Source organism: Vulpes lagopus, chromosome 8 (assembly GCF_018345385.1).
Source record: "Vulpes lagopus strain Blue_001 chromosome 8, ASM1834538v1, whole genome shotgun sequence".
Classification (NCBI taxonomy): domain Eukaryota; kingdom Metazoa; phylum Chordata; class Mammalia; order Carnivora; family Canidae; genus Vulpes; species Vulpes lagopus.
This window is the reverse complement of record NC_054831.1, coordinates 27,355,971-27,377,705: the sequence shown is the minus strand read 5'-3', so window position 1 is coordinate 27,377,705 and position 21,735 is coordinate 27,355,971. Positions and strand designations below refer to the sequence as shown.

Sequence of the window (21,735 nt, the reverse complement as noted above, 5' to 3'; positions counted from 1 at the left end):
GAAACCCACGGGAGACAAACAAGCTTTAGCTTCAGTCGTCAGAAATTCAGGGAGAATTTCCAAATGCCTTTACAGTTTTGTGTACAGGTATTTTCCTTTTTCTTCCTCTCTCTTCCTACAGTTTTTTGTTCTTTTCTCTCTTGAATTTACTGGTTTTTTTTTTTTTTTTTTGAGTTTTCAGACAGCCAGTGTCTCTGAGAAGAGAGGAGATTTTATACCTGAGTCATGCCATTCTAAAACCAAGTTCAATTCAAATTGGCAACCTAATCCTAGTCTTGTGATCAGGCTCTTCTACTTGGTGTTCCTAAAGTCCAGTGGGGTGCCACCAGCCATAGGCAGCAGCAGAAACTATGGCAGAGTATGATAGAGGAGAAAGACATGAATGCAGTACAGCTTTCTTAACTTGATTTTTACTTGTCCGTTGTCTACCTTGTTGTCACCTCTGAGTAAGATAATCAATAATTGTGAAATAGGGCACCTGAGTGGCTCAGTCAGTTAAGTGGCTGCCCTCAGCTCAGGTCATGATCCCAGGGCCCTTGGATCCGAGCTCCACATCAGGAGGGAGTCTTTTTGTCTCTCTGTCCCCCTCCCCCCCCCCCATCATGTTGGATTCTCTCTCTCCCTCAAATAAATAAACCTTTAAAAAAATAGTTGTAAAATAAAACTAGGGTGGGGGGCGTAGGCAGAGAGACTTAGCTAGTTGGCATTTAGGAAATCACCATAGTCTCTTCCTCTCCCTCCACGATGACTATAAACTGAATTAATATATGGGGATAGGTTTTTTTCTTAATCCTATTAAATGACCACTCATTTAGCTGCCTCCAAGTTTGGAACACTGCTCTAGGGACAATTAGGTCCAGAGGTCTTAGATTAACCAGAAATTCCCTTCCATGCCCAAAGGGAACAGAGGGCTCAACAGGAATGTAGCTTTAAGGACTCTTTAAAACAATTGGTCCTAAATACCCACCTGGAGTCTGTGCCCTGTGCAGCAACTGACCAAAAGAGAAGAATGTGGGCATCTGGCTCCCTAATTTTCCTTAGGCCCAGCATCAGTAAAGAAGAAGGAAAATTGTGAAGTAAATAGACAATGGAGAGGATCTAGACTAGGATCCCGCATCTGTGTTGAGAAAACAGAGAAAGTTTCCCTAAGCAACTCCCAAACCACAACTGCCCCTCTGCCCCTTCCCCCACCCCACGCGCACACGCACTTTCCTTCCTTGCTTCCAGGCTTTGCCTGTTTTGTCTCACCCCTCCTGCCTTCTGCAAATGCCTCAAATCCAAAATCGAAGGCACTTTCTCAAGAGTGTGAGCAAGTAGTGGCCAGTTTCTCGGTAGATGAAAAGTCCAATTATACCAAGAAGGAACTACTGAACAAGTGCTGGAAGGTAGATATGCCAATAAGAACATTCAAGTAGTGGAGCTCCTGGGGTTTTCACTGCCAGAAGTTGAACCCTGTATTTCCAGAGCCCACACTCAGTCCTCCCCCGGCTTAAGGGTAGGTGTTCTCTGGCTTAAGGGTAGGTGTTCTTTTTTGCTCAGTCGACAAACTCTGGTCCTGACAAGTGGAGGAAGGTCTGAAGTGGCATTTGGAAGTTAGGAACCAAGTTAATTCCTTCCTTGGGTTCCCCAGGCTTCAAAGCCCCAGGCTGAAGTTTAGATGTTAGTGGTATGAACATACACTGAGGCCCAGTGAGTTTAAATCTTCTCAACCCTGGAGTGATGGGACAAGAAAAGTGACAGTAAGGGACATGTGTGTGGCAGACTCTGGGCTTCTCTGGTTGAGTAAGAGATTCCTGGTAACTTTGATTTTCTCGTGAATACTTTGGAGGAATAGGTACAAAGGTGCTGCAGCTTAAAATGGTGTTCAAAGCTTCAAGTCCTTAGAACCAGATTTTCTACCAGTTAAATCACTCTCTAGGAATATATGTTAGAGGCTCATGGAAGGCAGAGCATCTCTCTCTTAAAGGTCAACAAGAGACCTCACCCAGGCTGCAGGATCTTTTGGTGTGTCATCAACTCTCAGGACATTGCTAGAAGTAAGAGCATGGTCGTAAGGAAGCCTGGAGTTCAGTCTGGATGCACAGACCTATGGCTCTGCTCAGGTCTCCCCTCTCTGCACCTCAGTTTCCTTGCAGACACACAAGGTTTGGAAAAACTTCCCTTATGGTTTGTGAAGATTAAACATTATAGAGCCTGTAAAATGCTTGACACTTAATAGGCTCTCATTAAAAGTAGTTCTTTCTCCTTTGTTCTGGAAGTAGGGGCAGGCAGATTTTACTTCTCTTTATTTAAAAAAAAATTATTAAGTAGGCTCTAGACCCAAGGTGGGACTTGAACTTACTACTTGGAGATCAAGAATCACATGCTCTATGAACTGAGCCAGCCAGGTGCCCCTATTCCTCTTTTCTTGATGGAAGAACTGAGGAGAAGTCTTGGAAGAGCAGCAGAGGACCACCCTTAACTTCCCTGACTTCTCAGGTTAAGCCCCATGGCCACCAGGCCCAGTATTGTTGTGGTGGGGAGCTCTCAGCCCCTCCTCACCTTCACAGCATCTTCAAGGAGCCTAGGCCCAAGCTTAGGCAAGTGCCAGGACTGCAGTGCCTAGTACACCAAATTGGGCCCAGTCTGTTTTAACTGGACTCTTAAAATATCTTGCTGTTTAGGTCCACGTGTGAGTGACTCAAGTTCATTTGATAGCCAAAGGGCAAGTAATTCTTGATACAGAGAAGGGTGGCTTTCCCACAGCAGCCTTGCTACTTTGTCCTCTCCTCCCCAGAGATCATTAAACCTGACTGGGCACAGGGGTCTAATTTAATTGCCCCCACTCCACCCCCACCCGAGGCCCAGATGTATGGAGCAGCCCCCAGATTCTCAGAGCTGCTCCATGGCTGCCAGAGGGGGTGGGGGAAGCATGGTGATTTGCTGTCTCAGAATCCATTAATGCCCAAGTGCTACCATTGGGATTGGCGCTCCAGAACCCAAAGCCAAGAGCTGGTGCTTATAATGTAGGCCAGGCTTTACTCCTTGCTTAAGGCCGACAGGCAGGCCTTGTTCTTTAAAAATTGCCAATCTAGCCTCATAAAATGACCAAAAGCCAAAAGAGTCCCCAAATCTCCACCACCTGCTCCAACCACCCCCGCCACACCTGAGGACCCTCAAGCAGTGGCCACCACCAGCACCACCTTACTACAGTGTGGATGTAGATTCCAGAGAGAAGAGAAGCCAACTACCCCTACAGGACTAGAGAGCAATGTTCATTCCCATCACCAGGAGGTGGATGAATGATCTGGAGCTGTAGTGGGAGAGCTGGCTTGGTGCATGGAAGTATTCAGTAGGTTCAGTGCTATTACTGCCTAACAGGGTGTGAAAAGTAATATGAATGTGAAATAGTGTGGGAAAATGGAAAGTTTCCAAAGCAGGCAGCGAGGCCCCCTCCACCGCCTGGCCTGGGAAGCTCAGAGTCCCTGCTGCCTCCCGTCTGGCACTAGGAGGCGCTGCTACTGGCCTGGGACCACTGATGGAATTAAGGACCCAACGAGGGGGCGGTGAACACAAAGACTACTTACTACGGAAGAGGTGGGGGTACTGGGGGCTAAGCTGGCAGCACTGGGGAGAAACTCCAGTAAAGCCTTGTAGGCTCTCCGGTCTTGGCCAAGGAGGTCGACGCTAGGCAGCCTCTTGGAACTTCACTACCTCCCTACTAAAGGTACCTCCCTACTAAAGGAACGTCGGATTAGATATTGAGGCTGAAGTTCCTGCTGTAAAGGACATGTTGGAAGCTGGTATTCTAGACACTTACTTGGGAAAATACTGGGCTATCAAGCTGGCTACGAATGCTGCCATCACTGTCCTTAGAGTGGATCAGATCATCATGGCAAAACCAGCTGGTGGCCCCAAACCTCCAAGTGGGAAGAAAGACTGGGATGAAGACCAAAATGATTGACTGGCTTAGTTTTTTACTGTAGGTGAAGACTACATTTGTAGTAGTAGTCTAGGAATTGCCTGATGTTTTCATATTTTACTTAAGTTAAGAAGTGTTTTGTGTTTATATCCTCAGCTGGATGATAAAATAAACATGTTGTTGCTGTCAAAAAAAAAAAAAAAAGACGATAAAGACTGACTTTTTACCTTTTTTTAATTAAAAAAAATTTTTTTTTACTGATTTTATGAAACAACCTATTAACTCACTGCATAAAGATGACAAGAGGTATGCGAGTGCTTTCTGCAGGGGGTATGAGCGGATGTGAAATGGAAAGGTCCTAGTTGATGGAAATTTCTCCAATGGATCGGTCACAGATCGAGGAGGCACAAGCCTGGCAAGCGTCTCCCAACTGGGTCCAGAAGACAAGGACCCCTCCTCGGAGTCTGACAACACTCCTCGACCCCGGCACACAGAGGGGTTCAGACTCTCCTACCTCCCAGGCCTCAGCGATCCCTAATTGCAGGACGCCCAAACCACAGACCGGCAACAGGGGGAGACAGACCACCGGCCGTGCCCCGCTGTAGGTTGGTGCCCAAGCGACTTGTCCTGGGGCGATGGCAGGGCCCCCCAGGAAGGCACCAAAGAAGGCCTGGGACCAGGGTCTCCCCAGGACAGCGTAAAACGACCTCTCAGCTCCCACTCCGCCCGGAGTCGGGCTCTGGCCGGTCGCCAGGTGTCTTCAGATCAGAACCCTCTCCACTACCACCAAGTAACGACTCGGCTGGCAGGGCGGGCCCGGCTGGAGCAGCGGAGGCCGAGGAGCCTATGCCTCCCCTGGGAACAGGTGCCACCGCTTTTGTTGGGCGCACCGTCAGTTTGGAAACGCGGGTAGCTGCAGGCTCCTATTTTCTGCATTCAGGGCCTGCTGCCAGGAGACGTGGCCCGGCTCCCCTTGGGAACGTTTCCCCAGACCAGGCTGCCTCGGAGCAGTTGGGTGACCGTGTAGTTGGCTGCCGACGGTACCCCATTTGGAACAGACCCCCGGAATATTATTCTAATTCCCCAGTACAGCCGCGTAGTCAAGGATGGGTGGCCGAGGTCACCCTGGTTTTCTCATGAAATCAGGCGACGTTCGAATCGTAAATCAGAGTTCCAGGACGTGATTTTGAGAGGGGCGCTGATGAAAGAAGAGGTTAGGTGGGGAGGGGGGGGGGATGTGGAAGAGCGCAGGGCAGACGGAGGCAGAGGCTCCCGCCGCGGGAGGGACTGGGGGGGGCGGGGGGCTCGTCCGCCTGCAAAGAGCCCTAAATCTCCAGCCTCAGGTTTCTGTCCAGGAGGCCTGAACCTCCTCCTCCAGGGAGCGGGAAGGGCAGGAGGCGTGGCTCCACGCGGAGTGGTGGCCCGCGGCCCCGGAGCTTGGAAGAGCCAGCCTTGGCCCCCGGCCTGCTCCGCGGGCGCCGGCGGTCGGACCCGACTCGCGGGGACTCCTCCTCCCGCCCCGGCTCCGCGCGCCGCAGCGCTGTGCCTGGGGCCTGGCGGCGGCCGGCCCCAGCCTCTCTTTCCTGCTTTCCCCCGTGAGCTCACTTCCTCCCCGCGCCGCTCCCCGGGGTCGGCCGGAACCCGCTCCTGGGCCGTGCGAGGCCGCGGGGCGCACAGGGCTGGGGGTGGGGCGCGCACGGGCCGCGGGGGGCGCACGGGGCCCGGGGCGCACGGGGCGGGGGGGGGCGCACGGGACTCGGGGGGCGCACGGGCCACGGGGGGCGCACGGGGCGGGGGGCCTCCTCTGCGCTCCGGGGCTTTCCTTGGGGCGACGGCCATGAGCCGAGAGAAATCCTACTCCGGGACAGTGGAGGTCGAAACCTCTGCGAAGACAGGAAATGGCTTCGTTCGTGGCTAAACGCAGAGCGCGGGCCGGGCGGGTGGAGAGTCCTCGTGGTACCCGGTTGCTGCGGCCCAGCCGCCTGCTCTCTCCGCCTGCTTCCTTTCTGTCTCCCCCGCCCCTTACCCCCATGCTTCTCCTTCAGTTTTCACGTGTGTTAAGAAATTCATACGCAGGCACGTTTAAAAAGCAATTTCGCATTTTAAAGTCGGCAGCAGCGGAGGGAGAATTACAAATAGGATTGGATTTAATTAGCTGGTAATTCTCCTCTCATGCCCCCATAATTAAACAGAGACTCTAGAGCTGCTTCAGGGCTCGCAAGTGATTATTACAAGCATATTTTACATTTACATTAAAGTGCTGTCCCCGGGGTGTAATCCAAGAGCTGGCTCCTTTTATTCGGATTTCGAACCTGAGCGCTGAAGCCAGAATATTGCTCCCCCAGCTATGTTGTGGGATGGCCTGTGGGGGCTGTTGTTTAGTTTCCTTGGCTGACTTTTAATTTTGTTCAGTTCTGTTTCCGGGGAGTAAGAAAAGACAGCCGAAGGCTGGGGGAGCCTTCGACTTCAGATCCCACCGAGACTCGCGCCAAAATAATTATATTTAAAGGAAGCACCCTTTTTTGAAAGCGTGAGGTTGTGCAAAACTCAGAGCCACCTTGGTGGATCCCCACCGGGCGTCCAGGGGCGCGTCCTGCCCAAGCGCGAGCTTCAGCCCCGACAACGGACTGGATCCGGCCACACTACGAGTGGACCCTGTTTCCCTGCAGAGATCCAGAAGCCCCGTTTCCTGAGCATCCAATCTCTCTGCCCCCGCCCCCCCATCTCTTCTCCCGCATTTCATCCTTCTCAGTCGCGGGGATGTACCAACCTTCCTCCCTCAGAGATTCCCTGTGAACCGCCGCCAGTTCCGCAGCCGAGCCTCAGCCTTTCTCCAGGGACGCAGCCCGCCCGGAGCTCCAGAAAGGTACCGGAGACGGCGTGGGGCCGCGCCCCCCCAGCCCCCCACCCCTACCCCTGGTCCGGCGTAGGCCCCCTCCCCCAGCCCCACCCCACCCGAGCGCTCACCTTGGGACTCCGCAGTGCTGGCGTCCCCCACCCCGCCTCCACCGCCTGACAGTTTCCAGGCTCCAAGCGAAGCGCGTGTCGGTGTTGTCACCAGATCCACGAGGCCTTTTGATGAGAGCTGCTTCCCTTTTAAAAAACACCATTCCCTTTCCCCAAGAGAAAAAAATCTATTCTCCTGGACTGGTTTAAACACACACAGACGAAAAGTATCTGTGTTGTGAAAACATCAGCCTTTAATAATTGTCTTGGAGTCGAGTAAAGACTTTCAGGAAATGATGGAGATAGGCCTGCTCAAGTAACCCATCCCCAGACTGTCATTTCTCTGGCTACCTCTCCTCTTGCCTGATCCTCTACATCATTTTTTCTTTTCTTAAAAATGGTTCTTACCGCGACCTCCTTCTTTACGCCTTTATCTTAAACAAGAGATCCCTGGAAATAACTATCTAACCAGAGGAGAGGAACTCACCACTCCCAGTTTCACTAATTAGTGGCACATGCTGGCTGCGTAGCAGGAGCATCTTTGGGCCTGAGTCTTCTCATCTGGAAAGAAATGGTTAGAACAGATGAACTCTAAAGGCCTATTTCCAGTCTTAAATTCAATACTTTCAAGAAAAAACGTTCCTTCTTACTTCTGAATGATGTGTGTGCGTGTGTGTATAACTAGTAAATCTTCTGTGACAAGATGCAGATGAAAAGGACATTTTAAACTTCTAACAGTGTCCTCCTTGCCTAGTTCCTCCCAAACCAGTCTTTCTCTCCTGGTGAAGAAAGAGAGCACCAGGGATAGGTCTCCTGAACCTAGGTCTCCTAGGTCTCCTATCCTAGGTCTCCTGACCTAGGTCTCCTGAACACAGCCACCATCCAAGTACACTTATGATTCATTAGGAACCCTAATCCTCATCTGACCCGGACAATTCATGCACCACCAGAGAAACCCCATAAAACCAGCCAAGAGGCTGGCCAACATATGCACGCACTAATTAGAGTTATGGGGGCCTTTGGCTTCCAGTCTGATGAACAGTTCCAGGGCTTCAGGGGGCAGAGGGTTTGGGGTACTTTTTACCAAACCTAGTGCCCTCTGGTCTGACAAGGGCATCAGCTGAACACAGTGGGCGATCTGAAAGCCACTAAGACTAAAACCTGGCAGTAGGTCCTTAAGAGGGACTGGCAAGAATCTGCTCAAAGGAGATAAAGGGAATTAGCAGTGAGCTTTTCTTATTATTACTGCATCTAGTTTTATTATGAGAGAGAGGCAGGGAAGCCTGAAGTAAAAGAAACTTTTAGCATTTATATGCTTAAAGAGAACTTCTCTCCCTGAACGCACACACACACAGTAATGATTGTAGTTTATAAGAAAGCTGAAGATGCTTCCAACCCCATTTACAAGGACAGGGGAAGGCGTGGTGAGGAGGAGCATGTGGGCTTGAGCCAATTTAGTGACTACAGTTCTAGCCAGGTACCGGGAAGTCACAGAACACCCTAGATAGCAGAACTGACTCCATCCCTGACAGGGGGCTCTGTGCATGGTACTTTTCCTACGAGAGGTGGAGAGGTGTCCTCTTCTCCATCCACATCTGACTCCTAGATAGAAGATGGTCAAGGTCAGTCAGTGCCAGCCAGCAAGACCTCTTTGAGACTCTCTGAGAACTGCAACAATATAACTGAAGGTACCCCCTGCTCTGTATAGGGAGCAATCAACTCCGGCTTTTATCTTTATCTTTCATTGCCTTGTAAAGGGCAAAATATTCAAGGTCTCTAGAGTCTACATACGCTTACTTACGATATTGCCAAGTTTATCTGTCGTTTTATAATACATAGGTATGTCCCAATCCCCTTCTCCTTTATGTATAACCCATTCAAAATATCTACAGGCTAGAATGGGGCAAAACCTCCCTTATAGGAGGAGGAAATTTATGACTTATTTGCTGCATAACAATTTAGTCCTTTCCAATTTGTGTTTCAAAGAGTTTGCCTCAAAAAATGAGCCACATTCCCACAACTCTAGAATGTTATAACCTCACTTTTTCTGCTTGCTTTTCTTTCTTCTTTTCTTCCCTGCTTCCTTATTCTTTGGACTCGACCACAGAGAAAAAAAAAAAAAAACAACCCAGTTTGGAGCTTTTAGAAATTGTTTGTTCTGCATGTGCCCTCTCTTTTCCCAGATACTTTTAATTACAATCAGGAGGCATCTTACACCCTGGCCAGATTGTATTTGGTGCGAGTCTCTTTTAAAGTTCTTCAAAGCTTCCAGGGATCTCCCCCCACTGTCAAGCCCTCCAGACCAGCAAAATGGATACAAATGGAGTAACTTTTCTCATTTTAGATCCATAGAGATTATATTCCTATTTGCTTTTCTATGCATTCAGAAGCTCAGGATGGATGTTCAAGAAATGAACAATGGGAGAAGCACCTGGACAGATGTATTCCCATGTACATGTTGTAGGTTTCTGACACATGAGAATTACTGCCTATTCATTAGAAATTAATCTGATCAGGGTATATATGAGAGATGCTAGATGTAAATATATTTAGACATAATATCTCAGGGAGGAGGATCTAGAGGAGATCTAGAACATACCATAGACTTTCTATTTTGCTTAATTGGTCATAAGCTAGAAATATGACTAGAAAATAATACTTTATGCAGATTTATGCAGAAATATAAAACTTTAGGTGAGACAAAATGCACACTCCTCTTCTCCTCCTCAAATATTCCTTTCTTATCCCTAGATGTGAATATTTGTCAGTTTAAAGCTATCGATTCCTCCAGTTAAATCAGGTTTTACTGGGAACACAGACTTGCAGGACTGGCGGAGCTCAGTCCTAAGTACAAAGGTTAAACTAGAACACATCTGAAAAAGGACTGACGTTTCCTAATAGACACTTGAAAATGGACAATTTTCCTCCTTTGTATGAGGAGGACAAGATCCTTCCCTAGAAACAGCCGCCCCTCGGTGGCTCCCCCTCCACACACATCCTTCCAGTCCTCTGAGGGTGGGCTAAACACTTTGCCCTAGGACTTCTGCTCCTTTCCCTCAAGCTTTAACCAGGTGCAAAAGTTTTTATTAGGCAAATTCTACTCAGGAAACAATGTTTTAAGCCTAAGTCAAAAAAAGAGGATAGTATAAATTCCTTTAGTGATGTTAACACAACCAATCCAATTCTGCCCCCCCCCCCCCCCCCGCCCCGGGTCATTAGATGGCCCTTGAATGCCAAAAAAACTTAGAAGTTCAAACTCCTGCGCCCTTTAAAAAATATGCAAACCAACAACTCCACCTTACTGAGGGATGCAGCTCTTCAGCTGACACTAGTGTTTACATCTCCTGCAGTTTTTCCTGTTGCATAGTCCCTGCTAGTAAACAACCTAAACTGGTCTCAGGGCGAAGGTCAAATTGCAATATGAAAGGGACTTTTAAAAACTCTTATTTAAAGGTATGGTATATAGAAAACCACAAGGGGAATAATTTTGTGTTAATAAACAAATCCTCCCCAAACGCAATGTCAGTCACCTTTTCCCACAAAAACAGATGGTTAACTATGTGATTTCCAAGGAGATACTCTTAAATTGGAAACCAGGAGAGATTTCAGGAAACAGACCAGGAGAAAGAACTGGTCAAGGTTTGTAAAACTCCAAAAGGTGGCATTTAGGGAAAAGTGGGGGGGGGGGCAGGAAGGAAAAGGAAGTGACTTGAAAGAGCCCTTGGTTTCCCCAGCTGTTTGCAGAACTTGGAACATATGGTGCCAGGGTTTTCCAAAGATGACAATGAATAGAAAATGAAATCATTTTTCCCTAAGGCATGACTTTCCCCCAAATAAAGATGCCTCTTCAGGCGGGAGACATTTTTTTTCCTTCTATAGGGACTTAGAATCCATTCTCATCATTTAGTGAAAATAACAGAGTGATTATGGAAGTACAAGAAGGAGTCAAGGTGTTCATGCTAAAAAAACCCTTTAAGATCAGGCCTGGCCTGGAGTGGGAATATTCAAACAGGTTCTTCATATTTCACATTTTATAGACAGAAATTTTCCCTAAAGGATACACTTTCATTAGGTCATAAATGCACCAACAGAGGAGAGAGAGAGAAGGTAAGAGGGGTGTGTGTGTGTGCGTGTGCGCGCATGCACATGGGGACTCCGGCCACGGTGAGAGGTATGGTCAGGGGCGGAGGTGCTTGCCACCCCAGGGCAGAATTCAGGGACGGTGACTTGAGACCAACCTCTGTGCAGCTTCCTAGGGCTTCTGCTTTGACTTTTTAGTTCTTCTATTTCCTTCGGGTTCCACTGGAGTGCCTAATTGCCTCAAGTCCAAGTACTTAACTTGCCTAAAGGCCATTAAGAAGAGGGGTGGAGAGAGACGAGTTTTTTTCCCCAAAGGTTTGTTAAAAAATTTAACTGGAGGAAGATTTTTAGTTGGGGCCTCAGTGCCTGAGCCTAGATGGCAGGGAAAGGGGTTGTCTGAAGACTTTTACTCTCCGCTGGACTGGAGAAGTTTACCTCCCCCAACACCCAAGAGATGCGACTTAATGCTCTCAAAGGCTAGTGCTCACCACGTCTGGGGTCCCTGGGCAGGCAGGAGAGAACGCTGCGGACAGGGAACCGCCCTGCCTCAGCACAGAGCCACGCCGGCTCCTTCTCATTTCTTAAAAAGTGAGTCGGAGTTATGCAACCAGCATAATTAGCGTCTATCGAGTCCCGGAGAATCTTTACATCCACAGCACTGATTTCACACCTAGAAGTCGTAGCAGTTTCGAAATTACTGTAACACACCGCCCGGATGATATATTGTCTGTCTAAGGCCAGATTAGCAGGACACGCGCGCATAACCTACGTTTAAATCACACCCTGAAATGCGGAGAAGATGGTTAGCCCCGTAGGGATTTACAGGCGACAGAGGAAAACTGGGACAATTCATTGTTTCTCTTTTTTGATTTCCTGTTTCTAGAGAAAGCATTGGTGTCAAGGACGAGGTGGGCAATGCGATCTAAAAGGCACGCCGGATGCCCCATCCTAATCCGTAGTTCCAGGAAAACTGCCTTCAGTCGACACCGCGTACGTTCCTCTCGCCTCTCCAGCTGCCCGGGCAGGGACGCCCCCAAGGGTCTGTATTCCTAGGGCTGGAAACAAAACAGCTAACCGGGTCTGCTGCTAAGAGAGCGCTCCAAGATGGACTGCCGGGGAAAGGCATTTTGACCCCGATGGAAATTAGTCATATTGACAGACGCCCAGGGAAGGTAAATTACCCAGCGCGCTGACGTTGCGCAGAAGCGCGCCCCGGTGCGGCTCCGCCGCGGCGCCCAGGGGCCCGGGGCTCCCGGTTCGTTCCCCCAGATGCCGACCAAGCCCCGCTTTGCTTCTCTGGGCCTGGGATTTCAACGTGAAGGCGCGGAGAGAGCGGTAAAAAGGTGCTCGAGAGTCGTAGGGCAAGAGAAAAACCAAAAAAGGAAAAAGAAAAAAAAAATAATGGGAAAGAGAAGTGCTGCGCCATAGTGCAGGCGAGCTGTGGAACCCAGCAGAAAACGAGCAAAATGCGCAGGGGAGGGAGGGAGGGGGGGCAGGGAGGGAGAGGACCGCGCGGCCCGGGGCTCCCAGGCCCGCCACTTGGGAGGTCCCGGCCCCAGCGCGGGCCCGGCCAGGCGTCCCCCCGGGGGGCTCGCCGCTCGGGCGGGGTCACGATTCCACCGCGGCTGCGGGCGAGGACTTGAAAACCGAGCGGCGGGGGCTTCAGTCTGGAAGCCAGGCCCTGCGGTCATCAGAGGGAGGCCGGGCCGGGGCGCAGGAACTTTTTACAAGGCGTGTGGGTACAAGGGGGGGGGGAAAAATCAAAATAAACCACTTTCATCCAGCGTGGGCCGTGAAAATAAAAGCTGCCTTATAAAGGGGGCGAGCGGGAGTTTTGAAATTCAGTGTGTGTTTTGCTTTTACATAAAGAGTTTTGTGGTTTTACCTGATAACCTAGGGGGAACTGTGGGGGATTAAATAACTGCTAGATCTTTTCTTTTCTTTTCTTTTCTTTTCTTTTCTTTCTTTTCTTTTCTTTTCTTTTCTTTTCTTTTCTTTTCTTTTCTTTTCTTTCTTCTTTTTTCTTTTTCTTTTTTTCGGAAGAGGGCTATAATAGGAGTTCACAGGTTTCTCCCAAATCAGCCTGTATCCCAGAACCGCAAACAGCTGTATACATCCATCCATATAGGTCATTACAAACTGGGAGACGGTACTTGCGTGACCAGAATATTGTGGCCATACAGTGGGATCCTGTAGCCCCACCTTCTTTTTCAAAGTAAGTCTTTAAAACCGAGTCTCCAGAGGAGGCGGAATGGAAAGCGTGAAATAGTGTAACATCTCATTTTACCAGAGACTGGACCGGTGACTCCCGCGTGGCTACAAAATACGCGGCCCAGGACGCAAAGACCAGGAGGATTTGGCCCGGCGGCTGCAGGGAGGGCGCCCAGCCAAGCCCGGGCTTCGGCCCGCGGCTCCACGGAGGGGACTCGACAGCCGGCCCCCCTCCGGGGCAGGGCAGGGCATGGCTGGGGGAGGCGGCTACCTCCTCCTGGACTTGGGCCTCCTGTCTGCGGTATTTTTAGCTTTTTCTCTCGGGTCCCTGGAGGCTCTTTTGTAAGCCGAATGAAGGCTCTCCAAACTGCCCTCACTGGGAGGGGGTGTGGGAGTAGGTGGAGGCGACTGCACGAGTATTTTGAAAGAAAAAAAAAATTACGTACGTTTAAATGAAAACAAAACTCTAGGTTTTTGTCCTTGCTGCCTTGTCTCTCTTTCGTGCCCCCTCTCCCCGGCCCAGGGCCGTGGGAACGCTCCAAGTTCCATAATTAAGAGGACCAAGGGGGGTCAGGATGGGTAGGATCTAGACGTTGGAGCAGAATCCGAGCGTCCTGCGTTCCTCCCTGCTCTCCTGGCCCCTGCTGCTCCCCCGGAGCCCGCCTAGGAACCCTCCAGAAGGGAAGGGAGGAGGGTAGGGATCTCCGTTGCCTTCGAGGAAGCAGGGGCACGCGGCATTTGTTTATTTTTTAAATAAAGGTTTAAAATAAGTCCAAATGTTTTTGCAACGGAGTTTCCAACCCGTGTGTGCCCAGGGATGCGAAACTCGGGACCCAGACTGGCAACTCGCGAAGGGACGGATGTTTATCACGGAGAAAGCCGGGTCTCGCTGCGCCGCATCACACCTTGGAGATGCCCTGGTCCAGCCTCCCGGCTGAGGCCTCAGCCAGGACTTTCCCCATCCCGCGTCCGCCCATCCAGGACCAGGCTGGGCCCCTGCTGGCCCCGGGGCTCGCCCTCAGCCCCTTCCTGATCCCTGCAGACCTCCCCTGCCCACATACCCCCCCTTCACGGGCTCAGCGCTGCCCCTCGAAGGTGCTCAGGCTCGCGGGACGGCGCTCCGCTGCGGAAAACTGGGGAGGGGAAAGCGGAGCGGAGCGCGGGGGCTCTGTGCTTCCGCCTTGGCTTCCATCCACTCCACCCCCCCCCCCCGTCCCCACAGCTGCGCGAGGTGCTCCACGTTGCCCCACATACCCGAAGCCGTGCTTCTACCCACCGGATTGCCTTCGGGGGCCCCTCGGAGTCGTGTCGACGCCGCGGCGCTGTGGGTCCGCGCGAGCAGGAACCAGCAGGCCCGTCAGGTCTGCGCTCTCGGCAGCCGGGTCGCCCAGCGTGGTCGAAGATGCTCAGAGGAGGAGGAAGCGCCGAGAAAAAAAAGAGGAAGGAGGCGGCGGGGTGTGTGTGTGTGTGTGGGGTGGGGGGAGGACCTGACATACACACAAGCGCGCAAAACCGACTTTGGTGATGGGCTTTTTCAGTTTCACACGAAGCGACCTGTAGTATCTGGAGAAGGTTTTTGAAGACGTTTAGGAGGGAGGGTGAGTTTTCTGCTGAGAAACTCAATCTGCCATACAGTAGCGGCCCCATCTGGGATCTGTCACTGCTGACAGCACCACAGGGCACAGACGTGATCTTCTGCACAGCCTGCACTCCCCGAAATACCCTCCTTAATCAAAGGATGTCTGCGCGCCGGAGCTCAGCTGACCGCACCGGGAGCAGAGGGGCCAGCGAATTCCACCCCCGCCTCCCCCGGCCGCCCCCTCCCCACCGACGCAGCCGGGCCCCTCTCCTCTGACCAGCGCATTAATTAAAAGCGGAAAAGAGACAGAGGCTGATGTCATTGCTCTCAGAAGATCATAAACGTAAAAGAGTCATCCTGTGAGAATCCCTGAAAATGACTTTAATGAATAATTTCAGAGACAGTTATGGCTTTGGGTAATTACTGAGCGAGAATATGAAAACCAGATTTGGAAAGCGAAGGCGATGGTCAGGCGGCCTGGCGGCCACTTTCTCCCATTAAAACCGCACCAGCTTTTCTTCACCGCCAAATTCTAGTTACAGACTTTAGATGCATTTTCTTCTTTAGGAATAAAAGCAACAAGCACGCATTTTTTCTTTCCTGCGTTTCTGCCTTATCCGAAAGACAAAACTGTCAGCTCAAGGCAACAGCAACCCACTTTAAATAGAAGCCAACCACGTACTGGCTTTAGTAGTCATTGGCTTCCATCTTTTCTGGAAGGGGATATTAACAGCGACTTTGATTTAGAATGGTGTCTTTTTTGGCCTCTTCTCTAGGCAATTTACTTAAGAAAGGTTGAAAACTTCTGTCCCTAAGTAAGAAACTGTTTCAAATCCTTTCACCTGGTGAAGCAGCAAACAAGTGAACAGCGAATGACCCCACTTCTTACAGAAGAATTTGCAGGTCTCCCTGACTCTAGCACTTGTTCGCCAGGATGATTTGGTTCTACAGTAAAGAAAGATATTTTGAAACACTCCATCTGGCCACAGGGAAGCATTAGATTGGGTCTGGCTGTTCATGGTTAGTTGTGCATTAAATATACTATTTGAGAAAATTGGCTTATTAGCTGGGGAGGAGGTTGGTGAGTACCCTGTAATCTTTTATATGAACGATTTAGCTGCTTGCAAGCCTATCTCCTTTGCTTAGAAATAAAAACTGCGATTTTCCGGGCATGTGGCCCATGTGGAGTCTTTCTACCTAATTCAAGTAAAAAAATCATTTATGCTATGTGCAAGAAAGTATTAATAAAAAGTAATGTAGGCAAAAGCAGTGTAGGTTTTTGTTGTTGTTAGTTTTGTTTGTTTTTGAGTCTGTGTTATCTGGACAACTGCTTATCTGCCTGAGTAGACTACATCATTAAGGAAGATCATGGGGAAGCCACTTCCCAGCACTGTGGGAAATTACATTGTGCGGCTATTACCTGCTCCTCCCCACTCTAAAAGCACAGCTAGGCCCCTCCTTTCTAGTCCCAAGCCCCCGCCCCCAAACTTTCCTTCCCCTTCTGCTGGGTAAAAGAGGGAGTCAAGCTCTCTCAAATGTGACATTTTCACTGACTTAGGAGGAAATGGTCCTCATCCGTTCTAGATTACATGAAGACACTTTGGAATCTGGTGTACTGAGTTGCCTCAAGGAATTGAAAAGGGGTGAACATTTGGGAAATTTTCTCCACTGGATTTCCTGTTTATATTTGATATCCTGCCCTGCCCCCCCTCCCCCAAATAGATCTTCTTGTCACTACTTTCAAATCATGGGCCATGGATTCTTTTCCCTTTTAGCTAAATTCACTGTAAACACCAGCTTGGGCTTTGCAACCTGTGTGAAAATAAATAGCATTTTCTGGGTTTGTTTTGAGTCCTTGACTTGCCCAATTAAATGGAGGTGTAGGACTGATTCGTGGGATGGTCAATTCTCTCTCTGTAGAGACTTAAAATAATACAGGCCTTGCCCTACCTCTCCACCATCCTTGATAAAGCCATCCTCACCCCCAGGGTCCAGTATTTCACAGTGGTGGTTGACTGAGTGCCAAGAATGTAGAATCAGCTACAGTAGGTGTGTGTGGCCTCATGCAGTGGTTCCTAAATCCCGGGAAAAGGGGGCGAGGGAGGGGAGCTTTTGAAAATTGAGGACTTCGTTTCTCCTACCTACCTGACCTGCTGAATCAGGATTTCTGGTAAAGTTGGGGCGAAATGAGGGCTGAATTTATAATTTTATCAAGTTCCAGAAATTTTGGATAACTAGGGTGGTAAGTTCCAGCATAAAGTGTTCTGGAGTTGGATTCATCCCAGAGACCAGGACAGTGCCCCAGGGCCTCAAAGTCGGAGGTCTGGGACGTTCTCCTCAGGTCCCAGAATTATACAATATACCTAGCCTGTGCTCTGGGCGTTGAGACATAGTGTGGGACAAGCTGCTGCTGCCGCCAGTCATCCTCCTTTCAGCCAAGGGGCACTCCCACTGGGGAAAGGGGGGCGGTAGGCAGAAGAGGGTCTAGAACCTCTTAGATCCTTAGATCCATTGGGCTTTAATAGCAGGTGCAAAGACAGAGGCTCGGAGAGACGGCCCGTTCTGTAATTAGCTTCTGCCCAGCCTCCTCACTGGGCAGAAACGGCCAACCTTGTGGCCGTAGGGCTGTGGGGCCCAAGCGGCGGCTGGCGCGGGAAGGGCCGCGCGAAGAGCCGCCTCCCTTGCCTCTCGCCTGCGCGGGCACCGCCGCCAGGGCCGCAGCTGTTGGTGTAGGAGAGCAGCCTCCTGGCGCCCGGCTAGTGGAGCGCTCGCAGGTCAGTCAGGGCCGGCTGGGGAGGCTTTTTCGGCTGAATGCACCAGGCGCAGCGAGTTGGAAAATTTAAAGTGAGGAAGGGGCCAATAGGAACTTTAACTGGCCCCGCCTTACCTCAAACAAGAAAAACAAAAACGTCTTCTGGGCTAAAAATACATATTGAGAAAGTCCCCGTGCGCAAGCAGGCGGCGCGTTCCAGCTGCCGGCCTGGCCCAGGGAGGACTTGGCCGCGCGGCCGCCGATTACACCCAGCTCGGCTGGGATGGCTCCGAGCCGTCTGCCCTGACGTCAGCGAGGCCCCGGGCCCGCCGCGGCGAGATAGGCAGCGCGGCCGGGCGCGGGCGCGGCGCTAATCACTGCCAGATGTCCCTAATAGCGGAGATAAAGACGGACGGAGCGGCCGGGAATAAATTTGTAATCAGGGCTCTACCATCTGATCATCAAAGCGGCCCAAATGCCGGGAGAATTTGAAGGGAACGTGCGTGTAGGGGGGTGACGTCTCGGGGAGAGGCGGGGGACGCGGTCCTCGAAGGGATCGGACTCGGGCGGGGTGGAGCGACGGCCGGGAGAGGAGTCTCACGGGTGTGCGCGGGGAAGCCAGACGCCGGTGCTCTTTACCTTCCCTAGCCTGGCGGGCCGCAGCCGCGGGCGGGGACAGGCCCCTTAGAGCCCGGCAGACAGTCGCCTGCGGAGCGTGCTCGTGGGGCAGAGCTCGAGGGGCAGAGCTCGAGGGGCAGGGCGCGTGGGGCAGAGCTCGAGGGGCAGAGCTCGAGGGGCAGGGCGCGTGGGGCAGAGCTCGAGGGGCAGAGCGCGTGGGGCAGAGCTCATGGGACAGAGCTCCAGAGGCAGAGAGCGTGGGGCCGAGCTCGTGGGAGGGGCAGAGCTCGAGGGGCAGAGCTCATGGGACAGAGCTCGTGGGGCCGAGCGCGTGGGGCCGAGCTCATGAGGGCCGAGCGCGTGGGGCCGAGCTCATGGGAGGGGCAGAGCTCGAGGGGCAGAGCTCATGGGACAGAGCTCCAGGGGCAGAGAGCAGTGGGGCAGAGCTCGAGGGGGCCGAGCTCGTGGCTCATGGGACAGAGCTCCAGAGGCAGAGAGCGTGGGGCCGAGCTCGTGGGAGGGGCAGAGCTCTTGGGGCCGAGCGCGTGGGGCCGAGCTCATGAGGCCGAGCGCGTGGGGCCGAGCTCATGGGAGGGGCAGAGCTCGAGGGGCAGAGCTCATGGGACAGAGCTCCAGGGGCAGAGAGCAGTGGGGCAGAGCTCGAGGGGCCGAGCTCGTGGGGCAGAGGCTGGCCGTAAGTCCTCCGGAAACATGCCAACCGCTTTCTCTCCTGCAGTTACCCCCTCTCCCGTCCTCCCCTTCCAAGAAACAGTTAAAAAATACCGCGTTCTCCCACCTCCCCACCCCCTCCCCACCGTCCCGTAGACGGGAACCCTCCAGCGGGGCTGAGCTTCTTCAGGAAGGGAGGTACTGGGGCCTCGAGCAGGGACGGTCTTTCTCTCCGAGGCATCCGCGGGCTGCGACAGGCTAAGAGTCCTGTGCATTGTAGAGACTCGGTAGTGCCTCTTCCTCATGAGGGGTGCAGGGTCCGGGCGGAGGAGTGGGGCTGGGTGGAGGGAAGGGGCTCCCTTGGGTCAACAGATCCTGGAAAGGCAAGCGGAGCCCGGGGTACGGATTCGGCCCTCTACCAGGCGTACGCCACGAGCCTCCTCCTCTGCAGATCATCTCCGCCTGGCACCTACCACCAGCTCCTCTTCCAAATCCAGGCACGTGGGTGGGACTCGCGCGCAGACGGAACGCAAAGCGGCTGTGGAAGAGAAAATTGCGAGCCGCGTGCGCGGCGTTAGACACAGCATTTCTGGAAAGCTGCAGGAATAGCTGAGACGTTTCCCGCGCTTTGGAGACCCGCAGTGCAAGGCAGTTCCGGCTACTGTGGCATCCTGGGACCAGTTTATTGTCCCCTGCAAGCACACCTCATGCAACTGGCTCGGGTTCTCTGGGCAAAGCCAAAGACTCAGAAGTAGCTCACAAGCCTGCCTCCTTCTGCTCCCCGTGGCTTTGATTTCGAGCTCACTCTCACCCTAGGCATCCCTTCCTGCGAAATCGGCGTGCACGCAACTCACCCTCCTGCTTCCTTCACAACCGGTGGGATACCAGCTCTGTGATCCTCACCAGCAGCAGGCGAGGCAGCAGCCCACAGAGGCAGAGACGAGGGGCAAAGGATTGAGCCACCCTCCAGGCCCAACTCATGCATACTTGCTGCCCCTTCTGGAGACACCAATGCCCCCACCTCCTCAAGGGGAGGACCAGGCCACCTGGTCCTAAGGAAGGCAGCCTAGGCCCAGAAGCCTACTCTTCCTACCCAGAGCTATTGGCTAACCCGCTGGGATGCTGGAGCTTCCCAGCAAGCCTCCAGAGAGTGGGTCCGGGATTTAGAAGGCAGGAAGAACCCCAAGTGATCTTGCGGTCTTCTTCCCATAGTTTTGACCTGAAAAAGGCTCTTAAAGCTGCAGTTAATGTTCCAGCTGGGGGCGGAAATCCTGAAAAACAGAATGGGAGCAAGGAGTATGCTCAGGTCCCACTCTGTTGAATTTTTCAGGTTACTTCCCAAGGAGTAGAGAATGGGTAAGAATGAACACACACACACACACACACACACACACACACACACACACAGCAGCCGAGCCCTCTCCCCACTGGTGCTCCAGGGTTATCAGGCTCTCGGCCTGCCCGGCGGTCTGGGGCCGGGCCCTGACAGCCAGATCTACCATCAATTTACCTTCCGCCGCCCCAGCTTCCCATTTAGCTTTTAACGTCAAATCCTGCATTTTTGTCGGCTCCGGCCTGTCTAGAGAGCTTGTGATTTCGCTGCAGGAGTGATTGCTTTTAACAAAATGGCAGCAACCACATTATCCGAGCAATTAAAACAGAGGCCCTTTTAGCAGATCCCGCAAGGCAAGAGGTTGGAAATCTTTTTTTTTTTTTTTTTTTTTTAAAGCAAAGGAGAAAGGGAGTTAAAAGAGAAATAAATGTGTAGAAGAGAAAAGCATGGACGCTCAGAAGAATCGCCTGCCTAGCACACCACTCACTTCCCGGGACTTGACAACGTGGAGCAGGGATGTTGGGTGGCTGGGAACGTTGGGTAGGTTGGGATGTCCCAATCGACTGTAGAGATGTATAATCTGGGGTGTCTTGCCACTTAGGGTGTGCGTTCAGTTAGGGGTTCGGCCCCCTGGGGTGTCAGGTCTGCTGGATGTCTGGCCAGCTGGGATTTCACACAGGTTGGAATGTCGAGATGCTTGAGGTGTTGGGGCCTGGTGCGGCTGGGCCAGAGGAAGCGTCGTGGCAGGCAGGAGAGCAGGCGGGCAGTGCCTGGCCCCGGCCAGACAAAGAGGATGAATTTCTGCAGCGCGGGTTTTAAAGCATGTGTAGCAGCAGCAAGCTGCCCCATAGCGATGCTGCTGCCAGGCTCTTCTGGATCTCCTCGGCTGGTGTTTAATAAACCAGAAAAAATGTTAGACCAGCAAAGTACAGTAAGGCCCAGACGGTAAAGACGACCAGCTACCCAAGGCAAGTACAGGCACACATGCATGATGGACATAACTCCTCTTCAGTTCCTGTTTTAAAATCTTACCACCTCCACCACCACTCTCTCCACTATTTCAGTAAACCCTTTTCTTCTGCCCCTGGGATATGATGTCTTGAAAGGATTAAAGACGCAAAAGGCCGTTGGAGGCAGGGAAGGGAGAACGCCACTCGGTCAAACTGACAAGAATCCCAAGAGTAATAGAAAATCAGGGCGCGCCTCCCTACGCCCCCCCCCCCCCCAGTGCTATAAACAAAGGCAAGTGTCTGTAAACACAGCCCTCGCCCACCGCGGCGGCCCAGCGCAGCCTGACCCGAGGGGAGAAAGTTCAGATCGCTTTGGCCGAGTTGTTCTAACCCCTCGCCCTCGCGTTGTCAGCTGCCCACAGAAGAAACCCGCAGAGCCACTCGCTGGTCTGTCCTTCAGCACTTGCGAATTTGCCTGCTGTAGGCGACAGGCTCAGAGTGGGCACCGCGAGCCGCGGGAACCCCTGGGACATCGGGGCAGCGTGTGTGCCTGGAGCCGAGGTGCGAACATCACCCCGAGGATGGGTTCCAAGATGGAAACCCTCTGGCAAGCCTCCCTAACACCAGATTTATATACGTGGCGTTTCATGAAACAAACCGCTTTTTAATACGTTTCACCTTTCTTCCCCCCACCCC

The 21,735-nt window shown here is 52.1% G+C and overlaps 1 long non-coding RNA gene across 1 annotated transcript in view; it reads right to left on the bottom strand.

The window, feature by feature from the left end:
* LOC121497166 overlaps positions 1–16,096 on the bottom strand; it is a 49,354-nt gene extending 33,258 nt beyond the window's left edge. Inside the window, exon 1 of the long non-coding RNA XR_005989424.1 lies at positions 14,415–16,096. This is a non-coding gene — a long non-coding RNA (uncharacterized LOC121497166). The remainder of the gene's footprint in view (positions 1–14,414) is intronic.
* Between the last annotated feature and the right edge of the window lie 5,639 nt (positions 16,097–21,735).